Consider the following 22,716-nt stretch of genomic DNA (forward strand, 5'->3'; position numbering starts at 1 on the left):
ACCCAGGCTCATGAGACTGGAGTTCTGACTAGAAGGCATATGACTTTAGACAAATGACTTGACCTCTCTGGCCTCGGTTCTTCAACTGTAAGCTTAAGGGAATGGATAGTCTGGAATATAATATAATTCTATGACAAGAGACAGAAATTCTAAAATGATCCAAAGAAAGTCTGTAAAGCAGACTTTTATTTTTCATTAAGGCTAATGAGCTTAGAATAATATAGAACATAAATATTTCATTTAAGAAAACAAATATACTAAATATACTCATCTTAGTTCTAATTATATGTTAACATACAAAATGGAATAAGAAAATAGCTTTCAAAATTATTTAAATGAATACATGGATTTGATTGTCACTGAAACAGAAAATACATCTTCATGAATTTAGAAAATTAGCCACAAGCCTCTAGCCTTGCCTCTCCAATCATTAATTATAGTAACATTAGAACAAATACAATACTAAAAGCTACCACTTACCTAATATTTACTTTGCAATGAACTCTACGCAAAATTCTTCACATATTTTCTGTCTAACCTACACAACCCAGTAAAGTACTATATTATCGATTTTATAGAGGATAAAACTGAGTTTTACAGTGATCTTTTACAAATGAAATTCCTGAAAAAATATCCTCAATGACTCATCTACAGAACAAGACAGAATGTGGCATGGCCTACAAAATGAGTCATGTTCTGACCATGCCTAACTTTCCGATTTCATCTCCTTCTCTTTTCGTTCTTTAACCACACTCCGGAAAAACAACTACAGGTAGTTCCCTGGAATACCACACACGTTTGGTTTTCTGTTCCCTGACATCTGCTTTTCTCCCCTCTCATAAACACACTTCTTTTTGCACAAGGCCAGTTGGCAAAACACTATCTTTCATTTACGTCTCTGCTGGAATGAGGGCTCCTCTGTGAAGACTTCCCTAATCTCACTCCCATCAGCTTGTATAACTCTGATGAGTTTTTCTTTATGTACGCTGTATACACAGTGAAACCTTACAGTAACATGTTCCACAACAATGTGAAATTAGATGTACCATGATTGCCGAACACCTATTGGCAAACTGGGGTGGGTAAGAATTCTCATCTTCCGGGAGGGGGATGTGGCTCTCAGGCCCATTTTTAAGAAACAGGGAGATGGAAGGTAGGTTCCCCCAATTCTTTGCCATGGGGGTGCCTGGACTGTGCCACTATACTGAAAGTCTCAGTCAGCCACAGGGTTTGGAATTACCTCCATTTCTGGTATTTTCATTAGACAATTGCTGCCAGGTGGCACCAAAATGCAACCGGTATCTGGGCAGCTGGGCTCCGCGAGTAAGACTGCGGGCAGGTTGTACAGGCTCACCCAGGTCACTTCATGGGCCTGATGCTATGGCAACGTTGCATTTGACCCTGTGAATTTTTAATGTCCATTATAACGTGTTCTCAAGGTTTTATTATATCTCAGAGAAACTGGATTGCAATTGTTTGCTCTCTTCTCATGACACTTGGATAGTTCATTTTGTCAGTTGTCTTAGTAGCCTAGTATCTGTTACTTGACACTAAATAGCTCTAAGGAAAGAATTTACTGAATAAGTGAATTAAATAAACTCACTGCATGAATGAATGCTCCTAGTAATGTAAGGATAATTAAATACTAATGTTTAAGCTGCATCTACGATGCTTCAAAATCATCTTGGCACTCAATAAATATGTATTTGCTGATAAGGAAAATAAAACTTCCTGATAACTCTTTTAGAAATACATAAATATCAACCAATTAACAAATATTTATTTGTCCATCTGTCATGTTTAAGACAGTGGAGTCAATGCTGTGCCAATTATACATATAAGACACATTTGTTCTAATGCCACTTATAACTCAGTTTGTTAAATAAAATGTAAAGACAAAATAGAATGCAAGACAAAACATGGTATCAATTAATGCAAAAGACATCAAACGATAAAGAATTTCAGGGAATAAATTAAGAAATGCCACCGATCTCCTCTGTCTATTTGTACATTTCACAACAGTCCTACATCCCATGGAGGCCCTGCAGGGGCTGATGTTTCCCTCGTTTTTCTGTGCCAATACAGAAAGCATTGCACTACTTTGGAGCAGCTTCCTTCCTGGGAACCTACCAGTGGAGGTTGGGACAGCAGAAGAAACTGAGGGATTCTCATGCATCTCCTCTTAAGGAGACCAAAAGTGACTTAAGACTTACTGCAGACTCACTCCCTCTAGGCTGCAGCACTGGGGTAGCGGCTGGAAGGGCGCCAGTGGTGTATGGGGAGAAAATGAAGTACCTGGCATCAGAGCGAGTGCTGGAGAACAGCTTCCTCCTGGAGAAAACTCCAGAGGCCAGGCAGCAGCCACAGTCCCCTTTCTGATCTCTTCCCAACACAGAGCCACAGAGTAGCAACGTATCATATTTGAGACTCCATCAACATGGTTCACAAGAGTTGCCCCACCCTGGTGATTACCTAAGGCTCCACCCCATCCAACTTAAACAGGTGCACTTTTCTACAACTGGCCACACTACTAAGAAAGGGAGTAAAAGCAGCTCTACGTCATACACAGAAACAATCATAAGGAGGTTGCCAAAATGAGGAGACAAAGAAATATGGCCCAAATAAAAGAGCAGAACAAAACTCCAGAAAAAGAACTAAATAAAATGGAGATAAGCAATCTACTAGATGCAGAGTTCAAAACACTAGCTATTAGGATCCTTCAACGCATAAAAAAGGTACTTCAACAGAATAAAAAAGACCCAGGCAGAAATGAAAGTTACACTAAGTGAAATAAAGAAAAATTTATAGGGAATCAACAGTGGAGTGGATGAAGCTGAGAATCAAATCAATAATTTGGAACATAAGAAAGAAAAAAACATTCAATCAGAACATCAAGAAGGAAAAAGAATCCAAAAAATGAGCATAGGCTAAGGAACCTTTGGGACAACTTCAAACGCACCAATATACAAATCAGAAGGGTGTTGGAAGGAGAAGAGAAAGAACAAGAAATTGGAAACTTATTTGAAAAGAAAAAAGAAAAAAATTTCCCTAATTCGGTGAAGGAAATAGACATACAAGTCCAGGATGCTCAGAGAATCCCAAACAAGATGGATTTAAAGAGGACTATACCAAGACATATCATAATTAAAATGACAAAGATTAAAGATAAAGAGAGAATCTTAAAAGCAGCAAGAGAAAAGCAGATAGTTACCTACAAAGGAGTTCCCATAAGACTGTCAAGTGATTTCTCAAAAGAAAATTTGCAGGCTAGAAAGGACTGGCAAAAAGTATTCAAAGTAATGAAAAGCAAGGACCTACAACCAAGATTATTCTATCTAGCAAAGCTATTATTTAGAATCGAAGTGCAGATAAAGTTCCTCCCAGATAAGTCAAAGCTAAAGGAGAGCATCATCACCAAGCCATTATTATATGAAATGTTAAAGGGACTTTTTTTAAGAAAAAGAAGATCAAAACTATGAACATTAAAATGACCATAAATTCACAACTGTCAACAATAGAATTCTAAAAACAAAAAACTAAGCAAACAAGCAGAACATGAACAGAATCACAGATATGAAGATCATTTTGGAGAATTATCAGTAGGGATGGGGAAGGGGGAGAAAGGGAGAAGAGGTGGAGGGATTAAGAAGTAAAAATTGGTAGGTACAGAATAGCCAGGAGGATGTTAAGAGTAGCATAGGAAACGGAGAAGCCAATGAACTTTATGCATGACCCATGGACATGAACTAAGGGGAGGATTGCTGGAGGGGATAAATGGTACTGGGTAGAGGGGGGATAATGGGGAAAAACTGGAACAACTGTAATAAAATAATCAATAAAATGTTTAAAAAAGGAATAAAAGAAAAAACTAACCTAAAATAAGTAAACGTTCTAGAATTAACACAACTAAAATTTAAATATATATGGTATTATACATTTTCCTACCACTGAGCCACTGAGATAATTTCACTTTTTCTTAATGATTAGTTTAATAAATATAAATATCACTTATCTGAGTTTCAGATAATTTGGAACTTAAAACTTAGTGAGCACGGGCATCAAAGTGGCCACCATGGAAACTGGCATGAAAACTCACACTTCCTCTTTGGTCCCTTACCTCTGAAGGCTAATATAGCTGTATGAATTTGCTATCTTGAAAATCATTGATGAAATCAAAGACCAAAGCAGTTTCATTGAAGAAAGTTTCTTTACTTTTTTTAAATTCATAACTTTCACTAATGCCATTAATGTTTTCAGTTCCATTCCAAATATCGTCACACTACTTCAAAAGCAGCTTCTAACTTTGTCTAACATATATTGAATGTTTACTCCACATTAGTCATTATGTTAAGCACCGCACATATATTTTATTTCACATTACCAATCTTTTAAAAAATTTCTTTACAATTTTTTTTATTTATTGATATTGGACAGAGAAGGGTGGGGGAGAGAGAGAGAAACATCAATTTGTTGTTCTACTTAATTATGCATTTATTGGTTGTTTCTGGTGTTTGTTTTATGAACCCTGACCAGGTATCAAACCCGCAACCTTGGTATATTGGGTCGATGCTCTTACCAACTGAGCTACCTGGCCAGGGCACAGCAATCTTTAAAGTATGTAATTATCCCCATGTTGCTGATAAAAAAACTAATCATTTGGAAAGCAGTAACCTTATTCGAGCTCACAACCTGATGAGTGGTTTTGATTTACATCCACATGACCTCATTCTAGAGACCATTTGCTTGAGCCTCATACTGTACCCATCAACAAAACCTCGATATATTTCGCTGTCTCATGGGTTATTTTTAAAATCAATTTGTACCCTTCACTTGATTGGCTCTTTTTCTACATCTAGCCATCAGAGTTTTTATATCCTCCAAGTGAGTTTGAAAATTATGTTTCACTGAAGTTACAAAAAGGTAGAAGAACCAGTATAACATTATTTTCCATTTATGAATTACCTTCCAATTTTTTGTGGTTTGCCCAACATTTTACTTTGCATTTTGATGGTAATTTACTTTTCATGAAGTAATAAAATTGGAGTGGATTTGCTTTTTTCAACCCATAGTAAAACACATGAAAAAGAATAAAAAATTGACCAAAATTCTAATTCCTCCCTACCAGTGAGGAAGGAGCCTCAGGATCTGGGGCATTAGGTATATAGAAAAGTTGGCTTTTATCAGGAAAACACTATTCCAGCAGTAGTTACCCACATTTTTGGAGCCATTTAGCTAAAAGATGATCTGGATTATCTTTAACGAATTCTTTGTGTATCTGGAATCACGTTAAATGCTCCTTTGAGTTACCATGATGAGCATACACTTAAGAATGATTTGGGGGGGAAAGTGTTCTTCTCTCACGCCCAGATACTACTATACATCATTAATTTTTCTTTTATTTTTACTCTGGCTGATTTTAAATTTTGAGAAGAATAAAATATTATTTTTGGTACTTAAGTTGCTATAATTGTACAGGTCACCAGAGGTTAATTCCACATATAAGATAATCAACTTTGGAATTTTTTCATGTGTTTATATATGAAAATTTTATTTTGACATTAGCTAATTATGCTTTATTTTGTTAAATTTTTGACCACAGAAGATTTTAAACATTTGGCAATTTTGCATTTTGAGCTTTGAAAATAAATTTAAATCACTCTGAATCATCCTTGGGCCTATACATTAAAATTGGTTTAAAAAATACAACTTAATCATCATTTGCAATATTTTTATATTCCACCAATGTTTTACATTTGGCCATATGCTATTCCTACATGGAATGTACTTGAGAAATATCAGACAGATCTGCTTTGCACATTACACATGCAATTTTTAAAAAATTATCTACTGTTATACCATAGCCTACCGTCCTCACTTGATTCAAATAATAAAAATTCAGTGTAAATAATGTCTGCCATGCTCATCAATTCTTAAGCACTATTTTACAACTAGTATAAAATTTCATTCTTGGAGCTTTTTGTTGTCTAGATGGGAGAAACACCGCTCAAGCAGAACGATCTGGGTCATTCCACACTAAATTGAAAGATACAGATGATTTTTCTGCATCCCAGACTTCTCAAAATTACTGCTGTGATTAGAATAAAAGCCCTCTTAGTTGCTAAATTATCATAAGCTCCCTTAATTTCCTGTGATTCTACATCAACTAAAATCAAGAAATATACAAGTTGAATGAAAGCTAGCATTATAAAATAAACATATTTTTAAAAGGTAATTAAATATCTTCTTTCAGATGGAAAAATCTAGATACTCTCATATTGAAATGCAGTATTCTCTTTGCTTTAAAATGTCACTCCACTGCACTGTAATTTATCGGGCATTTTTGGAAGGTAACCATCATACAAACATAGCATGGCCACAGTGCAGTGGCTGTAAGCAAACTGACAATCAAGATACCAGAGTATAGTGTCGTTTGGTAAGCGACGTGTTTTTTCCTGTATTTATTTAGCAGTACAAAAAGCTTATCTAGAGTCATGTTTCTTGGTATTCTGAAAAGAAAAGAGTAATTTGTTGATTGCCAAGTACTTTACTCAAAAAGTACATAGGGTAATAGAAAATCTAAACATCTACCATGGAAACTGTTTACATTAATCTCAGGTGGTATAATTAATGCCCTATTTTTATTACATAGTTTTAAAAACTGAAGTTAATATTGATTTCAGTAACATGGATTGTGCTTGTTTCTTTTCAACAGACTACAAGTATCTTTATAGAGATATGCAGATTAACTCTATAATTACCTTCATGCCAATTTTGTACCTTTTAAAAATTTAAAAATCTTTTATTCTTCATCTGCTTAAAAATTGTAACACTTTCAATTTCCCAATTTTCCTTTCAACAGCCATAGGTACGAAAAATAGAAATATTGAAGATTTTTACATCTTTCATTCCCTTTGCTCCCTACATTCTGATCAAGAGGGAACCCCTGAGCTTCAGCTGCTTTGTGTAAGATCCCCACCCCATCACCATATGCCTGAAGGAAGTGGGTCTCTGAACTCTCAGTGCCCTGCTAAGAACCCCCACGCCCACCCCCGCCCACCTCTGCCCCGCTCCAGCAAACACAAGTTCACCCCCATTATCAGCTCTGGGACTATCAGGACTGATCTCATAATCTATTCCCTTTATCCCTGTTAATTTCAATCACCAAACCAGCTCAGAATTCTTAAATCTCCACTTAATTCCCAGATGCAAACCCTCAGTCTGCTCTCAGGCAGTAAGGCCACGTTTCCATTTCCTTTGACTCTCATGCACTATATCACCTTTTCTACTCACGTCACCTGATACCCAATATATTTTACTTGTCAGTCTCCTCTGTCAAATATAAACTCCATAATGGCAGGAATTTTATCTGTTAGTTCAGTCCTGATCCCAAGCATATAGAATAGGGCCTGGTCCTTAATAAGTACTTGTTAAATGTTTGCTGAATAAATAAAGTAATTAATAAATCACCAAACCCTATTGATTCATTCTTTGTAAGAGTCTTGGATTTTTCCCTTTTTTGTTTCTTCTTTCTGCCCTCACTTATTGCTAGTGGAAATGTAAATTGGTAAACCACTAGGGGAAACAGTATGGAGGCTCCTCAAAAACTTTAGAATAGAGTTACCATTGTATCTGCCAATCCCTCTTCTGGGTATCTACCCACCAAAATGTGAAAACATTTATTTGCAAAGATATGTGCACCCCTAGTTCACTGCTGCATTACTCACAGTAGCCAAGATATGGAAACAACTGAAGTGTCCTTCAACAGATGATTAAATAAAGATATGGTACATATACAATGAGATACTACTCAGCCATAGAAAGGATGAAATACTGCCATTTGCAACAATAAAAATGGATCTTGAGAATATCATGCTAAGTGAAATGGGTCAGACAGAAAAAGTCAAGAACCATATGACTTCACTCATATGTGGGACATAAAACTAAAAGGTACAAGTGAACAAACAAGACAAACAAACAAACAAAACTCATAAACACAGGCAACAGTACGGTGGTTACCACAAGGAAGGAGTAGGGTTAGAGGCAGTAAAGGTTAAAGGTGGTTAAATACATGGTGACAGAAGATTTGACTTTGAGTGGTAAACACAATGTCATATACGGAGGATGTATCTCGACTTGTAAACTTGAAACTTATACAATTTATTAACAATGTCACCCCAATAAATTTAAAGTTGTCAAAAAACAAACTAAAATAACTAACTTGAGAAATTAAATAATAATTATAAATATACTTTATATTACTGGGAAAAAAGCAAAAGTATTAAGCATTCATTTTTTAAAGTTATAAATTTTGATCTACCTCCTATTGTTTGAAATTTAGATAAAATGTTAAATATTGCTTAAGTGTTAAAATAATGTAATGATCTAAATCTGAATTGTACAGGTAAAAGACACTTCAAGATTATCGAATCTGCTCTCTATATGATTGAGAAACCAAAGAAATGCAAATACTTGCCCCAGGTCTAAGAGAATGTTCACAGGCAAATGGAATTAGAATCTAACCAATTGAGTGCTATTTCTACTCTAACATATGGAAATAAGCTAGAAAATTATTGAATATTAATTCTGCTAATCACAAAATGCTGTATATTTGTCTAAAAATACAAGAGCTATACTATGCTTAAGAAAAATTAGAGCTCTGAAATAATCCATTATTAAACATAACAATAAATCTCAATCAAAACTTCTATCCGTACATGCATTTGTTTTTGCTGTATAAGTAACAGATAAGGGTATGTTACGTTTGCAGGCTCTAGGACGCTGGAATTTTTAGTCACCAGAATTTTATTTTGACTGATACTGTAGCACTGTGACAGGCAAGAATGAAATGGCCCTTATTCAGCAGCTGCACCTCGGAGCACTTGTTCAAGGGCACCAGACAGAATTTGATAATACACTGCCAGAACAAACGTGCTCTACCTGTGTTCGTTTCAGAGAGAACGCTGAAAAGTCAAATTTAGAAGTAAACAAAAATGAATAACATACCATATTTTTTAACTTAAGATAATCTTTTTTACTAACATTTGGACAATTTTTACTCTCTCTAATGAATAAGTAAATATTCGGACATTTAAAAATTATTTGCAAATTTTACTCTTCAAACTTATGGGGAAAGTGTATTTTGCCAAGCAGTTTTCTTTAACAGCTAAGTACATAGATTAAAGTATTGGGCTCTGTTGATTAAAGCACAAGACAATACTCCACATAACCAATCAAAAGAAAATGTAAAGATTATTTTGCTTATGATTATATTCTCTGAAAATTCTTAAAGATATAGTATCTTTCAAAATTATTGCCACAGAAATTTTAAAGTTACATAACCCTAAAACAGTAAACCTGTTTGAATACATTCGATGACAGACATCCATGAAATGCAGAATACATACCGACATACACACTGTGCTCATATATTGGGTTGGCCAAAAAGTTTGTTCAGTTTCTTCTGTAAGATGCCTCTAGTAGTGCTTAGTTATCTTTAACTTCATTTGAAACAATTTTGTTAGATAGTATTGTGACAGCTGTCATATCAGTGTGCATTTAAAAAAGCTTATCAAAATTGGTGAATTTTTGTGTATCCATTTTAATACTGAAGATGGAAGAAAATAAGCAACATTTTCAATGTACTACACTTTATCATTTCAAGAAAGGTAAAAATGCAACTGAAATGGAAAAAAAGATTTACACAGTGTATGGAGAAGTTGCTGTGACTAAGTGAACATGTCAAAAGTGGTTTGCAACGTTTCTTGGTACTACTGACATTTTGGCCAAATAATTATCTGCTGTGGGGCTGCCTTATGCATGGGAAGATGCTTAGCAGCACCCCTGGCCTCTACTCCCTGGAAGCCAATAGTGGGAGATAGCTGACATACTCAAAATATCCAAATCAATAAAGTTATTGGTGAAAATGAAAAATGTATCTTTTATTTTATGGAAAAAACTAAATGCGCTTTTTGGCCAACTCAGTGTAAATCATCTGTATAATTAAAATATTAATATGTACATGTGATGAATTTTGGACAAGGCAGAATTAAACTCGCATAAATATGATTCAGTTGCTAGATTTGAAAAAAGTTGAAGCATGAGCAGATTTCCAAAACATTGATGTAATTCACTGTGCAGGGTGGAACAAAAGTAGGTTTACAGTTGCTCATATGGAAAATAATACAATACATGATGAATAACAATACAATAAACTTTTGTACTCACAACTGTAAACCTACTTTTGCCAAACCTTGTATATAGAATTTTTCCAAATTCACACATACTTTATTACAGTTAAAGTAATATAAGGAAAGCTCTCTATGATTTAAAAAATATATAAAAAGTAAATTACAAGTACTATTTACACTTAAGTTAGACAGATAAGGGTGCTTTTAAGTCTTATCTATCTTTACAAATATAAATAATGTAATAATGTCATGCTTGTTTGGTTTTAGAAACACTTAACCAGAGTTAAAAACAAAGTGGGGAAAAAAGGTAAATTAAATAGTATCTCCCAAATTCCAAAACCACCAGCTGAGAGTATAAAACTCTATATAACTCACTGCATATTATGTAAACTCTGAAGAACCAACCAGTAGTATTTACTTTTGCATTTTAAAGAACTGCTTTATTAAAACCATTTTTTTAGAGTCAACTTAACTGTTTTCTATTTTCTAGAAATTCCAATAAAGCTTATTTTAATGTCCCCTTAATCTAAGTAGTCATATAAAATATAGAAAACAGCTTTCCACATAGGCAATATCATTTATTTATACTTATTTAGCATTTCTATAATTAGCTCCACTCCTAGATACTTAAAAACCCATCACGGCTCTTCTCTCTGAATCTGTTAAGGATTTCATAGTACTCTCCATAACAATTCCATATAACGTCCTATTATTTTGATTGTTACCTGAGGTAAATAAGGCAAAGAGCCAAGTTTAATTAGTTTATGACATACATGCATCTCTCTCTAATCATAAGAGTATTTTCAAAATACAATATTTTGTCTAATATGTTGGTGCTTACATTATTAAAGAATGTTCTAAAACATATGAGCAGTTTTCAGACTTAGAACAAGATGAAGAAAACTACTTATTCCTGTTTTGATCACTTGGAAGGTTTAGTAACTCAGGGCCATTATTCCAACAATAATTACCATTTCAGCGTCAAACAGGAGGCCCAACCAGTGGATCTGGCCCACTGTGATACACTTTCTTTGGCCAGAAGAGTTGTTTGCAAAGTTGACATAGGAATTAGAGGTTTTGACTTCCTGAAACATCAGATCTGGCAACATTGCCTGCATTCCCGTGTGCCCACGACTAGCCGATGCTGAGCAGTAGTTTCTCCTTTAAAGGGAGCATGTGCTCTGCGGGTGGCCACAATTCCCAGCATGACCTTGTCCTTAAGCCTCATTTTAATCACTCATATCACCTGCTTGGCACCATTAGGACTTTGAGTTTGAGATGCCTGGACTAGTATTAGAACACTGTGACTCGAGGAGTCATAGAAATTAAACTTAGTCTGCAAAAAATTCTGTGAGAGTTTCCTTTAGAACAAATCTCAGTTACCTTTCTGTTGGGAGTTTCTATGGTCACTTTCCTATTTCTGGTAAAGCTTAGGAGTAAAATATGGTTAATAGTTCTAGTTTGTTTCTAGTTAGTTGGTCAATACTAGATACACTGAGCAATTGTTTCTATACAGTTAGGAGGAACAATTAAAGATTTTATTCTAATAAAATTAAAAATCCTAGCCTCCCCACCAAACCAGCTAAAAGATCATTAAGGCATTTTTTTTGTATGTGATTTTCATTATAAATATGCAAATACTGGAACCCAAAAGAGTTAATGACTCAGTAAAGTCATCAAGCATGCTATTGTCAACCTTGACTTGAACAAAACACCTATTTGAATAGACAACTGTTACTGAAAAAAACAAAGAAATGAAGGGTAGCTATGTGCTTATGCAACTTATTTTGCTAAAAGTTTAAGAATTTAATTGCCATTATTATCATTGTGTTTTAAGATTTGTCATACATTCAAGGCAGATTTAAATGCACTTACGGTCTTAGCACTACTCTCACTATTTGTCACTGCAGTAGAATTAGAATAGGCTATTTATGTGGTAACATTCTGTGAGAGTGCATCCAATTATTTTTAATTCATGAAGAAATATTGACTCACAGGTGTTCTCATAGTTATTATAATTTAAAAATTTGCAATCCTCAACACAAACCTTAATGCTACCAGAGCTAAAAAGTTTTCTTATAAATTTATGTAAATGAAAATTTTAAATGATTAAAAAAGAAAACTGAAATTGAACAAAAATAAAACATTGAAGGAATATTGAGTTTTTAGTCTATCATTCTCCACAGGAACTCTGCTGATGATTAAGGTATCCATCAATTCAGAAAAAACTGTCAGATTTTTCAAATAAATAATTTGGTTAAGGAGTCTTACTATGGCTAAGAAGAATATTAGCTATTTAATTTATGAACAAATTTCTAATGGATTTAGATTAGAACCTACTCACTCATGGATTCAGTGAGTAGGTTCAACTATACTCAAAAGACTAATAAAAATGCTTTATATGACCTGGCAGGTGTGGCTCAGTGGATTGAGTGCCGGCCTGCGGACTGAATGGTCGAAGTTTTGCTTCCTGGTCAAGACACAGGCCTGGTTGTGGGCTAGGTCCCCAGTTGGGGGCATGTGACAGGCAATTGATTGATGTATCTCATCATACTGACGTTCTTTTCTTTCTCCTTCTCCCTCCTTTACCCTTTCTCTAAAGATAAATAAATAAAATCTTTAAAAAAAATGATTTATAGCACAATTTATATATTTCTTAAAGAAAATACAGGGTCTGGCACAAATAATGCCCCTTTTTTATTACATAAAAATCTTTTATTACAAAATCGTACGCATGTGATTCTGTAACATCACAAAGCACACTCAAGCACACCATAACGCCATTTCAGGTGAAATGTTCAAACTGCTGTCCACGTCTTGCCAGGTATTCACGGACCCTACCAACCACATTCAATGGCATTGCTTCTGCCGGACCCTGTATATTAACTGACCCCTTCGATAGTCTCTGTTCTTTTCTCCACCATTTTCACTTCCCTTTTTTGTGTTTTCCATAGCACTGTTAGAAACTAACAATGTTTTAAAATTGTGTTAAAGAGGGAAATTTTCACTATTTTGAAGCTATTTGGAACCTTTCAATGCAAGATGTATGATGGACTGATTTGAAATCATTGCATGATTACCTCAAATGGAAAAAAATCACATATAGCAAATGAAATGCATATATAATGTAGTAGAGATAAATGGAATATGTGAAAATAAATACTATTTAAAATGTCAAGATAGACTTTCTCCTAGTTACATGTTGTTTTTGTCTTAAAGGTAAATAATAATTTAAAAATAACAATAAGAATATTTTAAACACACCTTAAGAACATGAAAATTACTTTCCGGTAGAAGTACAATTTGACATAAATTAGAAACTATAGTACCAGAACAATATTATTTGCTAGATACAAATTCAGATCTTTAATAAACTAGATTTATTATATTTAATTATAAAACTGCAGAACAGAAAATATCTACAATAAATCATGAATTGACATTTTTCCTACTTGTCTTAATTTTATTTTTATGCTGTTATTTCATTACTGTATATTACATTGTGGTAGAAAGACTAAGAACTGTAAATTTTAAAAAATCACTGAATTGCTTAAATATGTTATAGAGACCCTCGATATAATTGGATAGTGGGAGTATTTTATTCTGTTGAAAAAAACACAACTTGGCATTGGAACTGGAGCATAAAAGCCTTATGAAAAACAATGACCTGCACCAATCAAAGAAGAATCATCATATGTGTGTATGTGTATTAACACAGTGGTTCCATGTATTGTGGGTTAAATAGAACCTGGTTCCATTCTGAAACGACAGGTCCTGACACAACTGTCTCATCCAACCCTGTTTTCATGTTTTTAAAGTTGTGACAGACATCATGAATACAAAGGAGTACATATGACATATGTTTAATTAAAAGTCTTTTAAAAATTTTTTCTTAAATAAGAAAAAAAAAATTTTACTAAAGTACAGTTGACATGCAATCTTATAGAGTTTCAGGTATACAATATAGTTATTCAAAATGTATACACCTTATGAAGTAATCACCATGATATGATTCCAAATGTTCGAGAATATAACAAACTTTCTGATAGGTAGAGAGCTCTGAATTCTTCAGGCAGGTTGGACAGTCAATTGTCAGTGATATTGTACAGGGTCCCGAATCATCACATTTATATATAGGGATAGAATTCTCATGTCAAGGGCAGAGAATTTATATTTTTTAAATGCTCCCCTACCTAGTGATGTTGGTTTCAGAGTCACTGACATAAAAAGAGTCCTACTTTACTTCAGAATATTAGATAATTGCTAAAGTACCTTCTAATAATAGATACCACTTTCTGTGTATAACAGTTTGACTGTGAGAGAGAAATATCACATTAAGATTTTAAGAGTGAGACATTATCAAGAAAAATTTATAGTCATGAAGAGAGAATATGATGATTACAGTACTTCACGGAAGTTAAAGGATTAGTGGATTAGCATCTTTCTTATCTAAATTTAGCTATTCTAATTTAAAAATCCATTTAAAATAAATTACTGAAATAGGTATTCATTTATCCATTCATTATTCAACAAATATTTGTTGAGAACCTACACATGACTGGTGGACCATGTAGTAATTCATTCTCCATGATAAATAGTAAAATAAAGCTGGTCCTGATAGTATGCAATTATCATCTATTCAAAATATTTTGAAAGATTCAGAAGACTGATTTACAATAATGATAATCATTATTTTTTATGTAAAGGTGCTGTATGAAGCCTCACAATAGTGAGAGAAATCATAGAAGAAAATATAACCAAAGAGCCCTTAGCCAGCATATAAAAGGTACACAAACTCTTATCAACCACTTTCAGTGATCTCATAAAAAACTGTGAAGTCACAAGCACAGCCCACCACACATGGGAGAAAATATGATAGAGAATCAACATTCAATATGGTAATTTTTACAAATTTTTATGAGAACAGCTTATTTAATTATAAACTGAGAACACTCAATATGTATATAGAGAGAGTTCACTATTTTAGGCCCACTGTTATGTTTATGTGCAAAGGATAAATTTTGGAATGTAAAAAAAAGAAAAATCATCCTGTTTTCATGAGAAAAAGGTCTGTGTTTTTTATTCATCTTCAGCACCTTGGCGATGTTAAAAATGTAAGCAAGAATTAAAAAAAATATTTTAGGAAAAGGTGGCTCTTAAGGTGCATTGGAATAGAAGAAAAGATGCTTGACAAACTCAACTATAAACAAAATATCATTTGCATTTTATCAACACTATTCTCATAATATTGGTAATTATTATTACCAATAATAATTATTAGAGAAACAACACAGATAGATCATAGATTCTCTCCTTTTTTACAGAGACTTTCTTTTGCATAATTTAAAAGATATAATTCATAGACCATAAAATTCACCATTTAAAGAATATAATGGCAGTAAATTAGTACCTATTAATAATCACTTTAAATGTAAATGGATTAAATGCTATAATCAAAAGACAGAGGGTAGCTGAATAATTAAGAAAACGAGACCCATGTATATGCTGTCTACAAGAGACCCACTTTGGATGGCAAGACACACACATACTGAAATTAAAGGGATGGAAAAAGAGGTTTCATGCAAATGGAAATGAGAAAAAGCTGGCATAGCAATACTTATATCAGATAAAATAGACTTCAAAGTAAAGGCTATAAAAAGGCAAAAAATGACATTACATAATGATAGAGGGATGAATCCAACAAGAGGATATAACCCTTGTAAATATTTATGCCCCCAACACAGGAGCAACTAAATACGTAAAGCAAATGTTAATGGACAAAAAGGTAGAGATCAACAGTAATAGAGTCACAATAGGGGACTTTAACACCCCATTGACATCAATGGACAAATCTTCCAGACAAAAATCAATAAGCAAACAGCAGCCTTAAATGACACATTATATCAGATGGATTTAATTGATATTTTCAGAGCATTTCAACCCAAAGTAGCAGAATATACATTTTTTTTCAAGTGCACATGGAACATATTCCAGGACAGATAACATATTAGGGTACAAAATAAGTCTCAGTTAATTTAAGAAGGCTGAAATCATATCAGGTAACTTCATACCATAATGGTATGAAACTAGAATAAATTATATGAAAAAAAACCCCACAAACAAATGGAGGCTAAATAACATGTTACTAAACAATGAATGCACTAATAATGAGTAGAAGAAAAAGATAAAAAATACCTTGAGACAAATGAAAATGAAAATAAAATGACCCAAAATCTATGGGACACAGCAAAAGCAGTCCTAAAAGGGAAATTCATAGCCATTCAGGCCTACCTCAAGAAGCCAAAAAAACAAAAACAACCTCAAATAAACAGTCTAACCTTATAACTAAAGGAATTAGAAAAAGAACAACAAACAAAGCCTAAAGTGAGCAGAAGAAAGAAAATAATTAAGGTCAGAAGGGACATGAATAAAATACAGTCTTAAAAAATAATACAAAAGATCAAAACTAAAACCTGGTTTTTTTGAAAATATAAACAAGACTGACAAGCCTTAAATAAGACTCAAGAAAAAAAGACAGAGGACCCAAATAAATAAAATTAGAAATGAAAAAGGAGAAATAACAACTGATACCACAGAAAATACTGTGAACAATTATATGCCAACAAACTTGACAATCTGAAAGAAATCATTAACTTCCTAGAGTCATACAATTTTCCAAGACAAAATCAAGAAGAAACAGAAAATCTGAACAAACCAATTACACCAACAAAATTGAAGTAGTAATCAAAAAACTCCCCAAAAATGAAACTCTTGGACTAGATGGCTTCACAGGTGAATTTTACCAGTCAAAAAAAAAATTAACACCTAGCTATTCCAAAATATTCAATAAAAGGGAAGACCACATCCCCACCCCAGCTCATTTTAAAGGCCAGCATTATCCTGACAACAAAAAAAGAAAATTATAGGCCAATATCCCTGATGAACACAAATGCAAAAATCCTCAACAAAATACTAGCAAATGAATTCAGCAGTACATTACAAAAAAACATTCACCATTATCAAGCAAGATTTCTTCCTGGGATGCATGTCTCGTTCAATACCCGCAAGTCAATTAATGTAATACACCATATAAAGTGAAGGATTAAAATCATATGAACATATCAACAGATGAAGAAAAAGCATTTGACAAAATGCAGCATCCATTTGTGATAAAAACCCTCAGCAAAGTGGAAATATAGGGAACATTCCTCAACACAATAAAGGCCATATATGACAAACCCATAGCTAACATCATACTCAATGGGGCAAAAACTAAAAGTGTTCCCTTTAAGATCAGGAGCAAGAGAGGATGTCCACTTTCACCACTTGTATTCAACATAGTCCTGGAAGCCCTACACAGCAATCAGACAAGAGGAAGAAATGGAAGGTATCCAAACTGGAAAGGAAGATAAAACTGACGTTATTTACAGATGACATGATACTATATCTTAAGAACCCTAAAGATTCCACAAAAACTACTAGAACTGATAGATAAATTTGGTAAAGTAGCAGGATACAAAATAAATATTCACAAATCAGTTGCATTTTTTATACATCAATAACAAACTATCAGAAAGGGAAACTAAGAAAACAATCTCATTTACAATTGCATGTCCATACTACCCAAAGCAATCTGTAGATTCAATGCAATTCCTATCAAAATACCAATGGCATTCTTCACAGAACTAGAACAAATAATCCAAAAATTGGTATGGATACACAAAAGATCCCAAACAGCTAGAGCAATCTTGAAAAATAATAACAAAGTGGGAGATATCACACTAACTGAGGGTTCCCTTTATAGTAATTCTACAGTAATCAAGCTGTACTACAAGGCTATACAGTATTCAAAACAGCATGGTACTAGCATAAAAACAGACACATAGACAAATGGAACTGAATAGAGAAACCAGAGGTAAGCCCATGCCTATATGGACAATTAATCTTTGACAAAGGAAGCTAGAACATACAATGGAATAAAGACATTCTATTCAATAAATGGTGTTAAGAAAATTACATGCAAAAATTGAAACTAGACCAACCTGTTATACCACATATAAGAATAAACTCTAAATGGATTAAAAACAAATGTAATGCCTGAAACCATAAAACTCCTAGAAGAAAACACTGGCAGTAAAAATCTTGGACATTTCCCTTTGCAATATTTTTTTTTTACGTATTTCCTTGGGCAATAGAAAGAAATAAAAGAATAAATAAACGGGGCCACATTAAAATAAAAATTTTTTCACAGCAAATAAAACCATCAGCAAAACAAAAAGACCACCTACTGAATGGGACAAAATAGTTGCCAGTAATACATCTGATTTATCAGGGTTGATATTCAAATTTTATAAAGAACTAAGATAACTCATTACCAAAAAGCAAACGACACAATTAAAAAGTGGCCAGAGGACCTAAAGAGACACTTCTCCGAAGAGGACATACAGATATTCAAAAGACAGATGAGAAGATGCTCAACATAACTAATCATCACAGAAATGCAAAATAAGACCACAGAGATACCACCTCAGATCTGTCAGAAAAGCTATCATCAATAAATCAACAAATAAGTGTTGGTAAAGATGTGGAGAAAAGGGAATCCTCATGCACCGTTGGTGGGAATGCAGATTGGTGAAACTACTATGGAAAACAGTGTGGAGGTTCCTCAAAAATGTATAACTGGAAGTGCCTTGCAATGCAGCAATTCCCCTTCTGGGTATACATCTGACGAAACCCAAAACACTAATTCAAAAGAATATATGCACCTCTGTGTTCATTGCAGCATTATTTACAATAGCAAAGATATGGAAGCAACCCAAGCGCACGTCGATAAACAAATGGATAAAAAACTGGTGGTACATATACAAGGGACTATTACTCAGCCTTAAAAAATAACTAAATCTTACCATTTGTAACAGCATGGGTGGACCTACACAGTAATTTGCTAAGTGAAATAAACCAGACAGTGAAAGACAAATACCATATGATATCACAAATGTGGAATCAAAAAAACAAAATAAACAAACAAAATGAAACAGGCTTATAAGTACACAGAATAAACCGATGGAGACCAGAAGGTAGGTGTGTTGGGAGGTGGGGTGAAATAGAGTGATGGTATAAAAAATACTGTTACAAAACAGGCATGGTAACGTAAGGGAATATAGTTAGCAATAGTGTAGTAACTATCTTTGGTGCCAGCTGGGCACTTGAATTATCAGAGAGAACACTGTAACTTATATGAATGTCTATCAGCTGTGTTGTACACCTGAAACTAATGCAAAATAGTGTTTAATGCAAACTGTAATCAAACAATTTTTCAAAATGTAAAAAAACCAGAGTACTTGGTATGATCCTTTCCAAAACCAGGAGAATGAAATGGACTGTCTGTAAATGACAAAAGACTTCAACGTGCGAATTGTTAATAATCTGATGGAAGTTGATCATAATGAATTAACAAGGAAATCTGGTTATTTCTGTGACATATAACATTTTAAGATGATAACTTGAATTATGACTAATAACATTACACCCGGACACCTCAGATTTCCAGGAATTCCGTACAATTTCTGAAATACTTATATTAATAGCATGCTTCCAAATCAATATAACCTAAGAAGGTTTAACATCACTTCTCATTTGATAATGCTTCCCATGTGATTTAACATATCAAATAAACCTAATTAGGTTGACATTTAAAAAAATTCACCCTTTAAAAGCAACCAATTCACAAATGAGCTACCCTCGAGTAACTGACCACTCATTCTTTATGTTATCATATTGAGCTCAGACTTATGAGTTATTATTTCTGAAGATAAGATTACCTAGTCACCTCCATAAGGAATAACAGCTTAAATTATGAAAGTAGAAATGAGGTTAGGGAAAAATGGACATATTTCCCAAACAACTGAGCATTAGATTCACTAAGACTTGGCGATAAGGGAGCAAACTGTGCTCAGTGGAGGAGAAAGACGAGTCTAGAGTTGATGCTCACGTTTCCGGTTTGGCCAAGTGGGAGCATACTGATGCTGTCCACTGAAAAAGACACCACCAAAGGAGGAGCAGGTTATTAACTCTGGTTTGTTTGATAAGGGATATAATGAATTGAATTTTACATGTTGAGCTTGACATGTCCCTGGGACAGACAAGTCGAAGGCTGGAGCAGGACGAGACAGGTCTGGCAGATGATTGGAAAAAGATCTGGCTGGAAATACAGATCTGGAAGTCATCAACATACAGATGCTACGTGAAGCCATGGAACAGGATGCTCCATCAAGATGGAATGTGGGGAGTGAAGAAAGACGGCTTAGGTAGGTAGGATCTTACAAAATATCAATACAAAAGGAGCACAGAGAAAGCTCACAAAGACAGAGGTGACCAGAGAGATGCATGAGAACGAAGGGAGTGTACAAAAACGAAAGCCAAGAGGGAAAAGCATTTCAAGAAGAGAACGGTAATGGGGTCGAACTCTAAATAAGTATGCATGGTATAAAATCTGTTACCTAGATTTGGCAGCATTTATCACTGGCGGAAGTTTTAACAAAAAGTTATATGCTTCACAACTGTAATAAAATAGAAGTAGAAAAACAAAGCTGAATAAGGCAAAAGAGAAACGCCAATTATTATATATAATACAGTAATTTTAATATATAGTCTAAGAAATTGAATTAAATTATTATGTTTTGGATCACTAAATGAAAGAGAAAATATAATGGGCTACGTTGTTTTGTTTTCAGTGAAGCAACTAGATTCTTTAAGCGAGATGCTCATAAAGTTTTGAATGAAAGTTTCACATAGACTATTTGAAATGAATGAATAACACAGGAGACAGTCTCAAAAATGCTTTTCTAGCTACTATAAAGCAACTCTATGTGGCTGTTTCTTTTAAGAACTGTCCATAAGCTATTTCCAGTTTATACTCTAGTGGAGATTTCAGTAAGGTCAATTAGGAAAGGAAAAGAAATAAAAGTGATTGAGCTTGGAAAGAGAAATTAAAACTATATTCACAGATGAAATGGTCTCCCATATAGAATATTCTGAAGAATTAAAGAATTAACAAAAACTCTTAGAGCTAATAAATTAATACCTCAAGGTTATAGGATACAAGATCAATATACAAAAATTAATTACATTTCTATACACTACCAGTGAACAATCCAAAAATGAAATTAATAAAACAATTCCATTTACAATAATATAAAAAATAACTATCTACAATAAATTTAATAAAAGTACAATATGTGTACCCTGAAAACTACAAAGTATCATTGAAAGAAAGCAAAGAAAAACATAAAAAAATGGAACATCTCTTGTTCATGGATTGGAAGACAATATTGTTAAGGTGGCAGTAATCCTCAAACTGATCTAATTAATTAAAAACAATCCCTATCAACATCCCTGTTACCCTTTAATTTTTTTTTTGAAAATTGTCAAATTGACCTTAAAATGCATTAGGAAATACAAGCAACTCCAAAAAGAAGACGGAGAGCATCACAGCTCCCTGCAACCTAATACCCTGGTATGTTTGTTTAAAAAAATGTCAATTTCTGGGCTCCACTCAAAACTTGCAGAATCACAAATCTAAGAGTGATGTTCAAGTATTTTCAAAAAATTCTCTCTCTATGCACAATCATATAAAACAGAGAAAAAGTTTCTTGGGCTTGTTAAGATTTTCAGTAGTATTAACTAGAGGATATAGCCTCAGTGCGAAAGCAAAAAAGAACAAAACACAAACCATCAGAAATACACCATTGGAAGAACACAGTCCATCCGTGTGCTGGCTGGGATGGGCTAGCACTGAAAAATACTTCCAGGAAACCAAAAAACACTCAACTTGAACAATGAAGTATTAAATATTGGCTGCTTAAAATTTAAAAACATTTCCCCAATGACAGAAACTTATTTGAGCTCTTTGTTCTACTAGTGATTAGTCACAGAACCTATCGTATTTTGAGTTCATGATAATAATCATCAGTATAGCTGAAGATGCTTGCTTTCCTGTTTTCTGTGTTCTACATCCATCTATGGAAGAGAATATGAGTCACCCACTCGTCTATTTGACAAGCAAAACATCCCAGGCAGATAAAGTGGGTAGGTACATGTGACAAAGTTAAGATGAGAATCCAGATATCTTAGATTCCTAATCCACAATTATTTTCATGAAACATACTGCTTCCCTTTAAAGGTGTAACATAGGCAGGCATATGCCGTACACATGAAGTTCTATTACATAGCAGTGAATGTGTATTTTCTAAAAACATATGTTAGCAGCAATAAACATTTCATTAACAATTATTCTGATTGCCCTTCTAAAGATGAGAACTTGTCGCTTGATAATTTAAATGGCTTAATCTCTTAAAAACAGCTATTCACGAAAATTTAAACTGATGCTGTCTTTTTCCTTTAAAAAATTTCCATCTCAAGGACAATTACTTTCGAAAGATAAATTATAATTCCATAGCATTTATAAAAATGCCTTAGAACTAAAAATTTATAGACAATGAGTTTCTTGAATTTTTTTCTTTTGTCTTAT

The 22,716-nt window shown here is 33.7% G+C and overlaps 1 protein-coding gene across 35 annotated transcripts in view; it reads right to left on the bottom strand.

Moving 5' to 3' along the window:
- RIMS2 (regulating synaptic membrane exocytosis 2) overlaps positions 1-22,716 on the bottom strand; it is a 453,335-nt gene that overhangs the window by 81,076 nt on the left and 349,543 nt on the right. Inside the window, exon 1 of one of the 35 annotated variants that reach the window (XM_053929815.2) lies at positions 20,687-20,789. The exons of the other annotated variants lie outside the window; for them this stretch is intronic. The gene's annotated coding sequence lies outside the window, so the exon portion shown is untranslated. Of the gene's footprint in view, positions 1-20,686; positions 20,790-22,716 lie in introns of those variants that run through there. 35 annotated transcript variants of the gene reach the window in all.

This window comes from Desmodus rotundus, chromosome 8 (assembly GCF_022682495.2).
Source record: "Desmodus rotundus isolate HL8 chromosome 8, HLdesRot8A.1, whole genome shotgun sequence".
Taxonomy (NCBI): domain Eukaryota; kingdom Metazoa; phylum Chordata; class Mammalia; order Chiroptera; family Phyllostomidae; genus Desmodus; species Desmodus rotundus.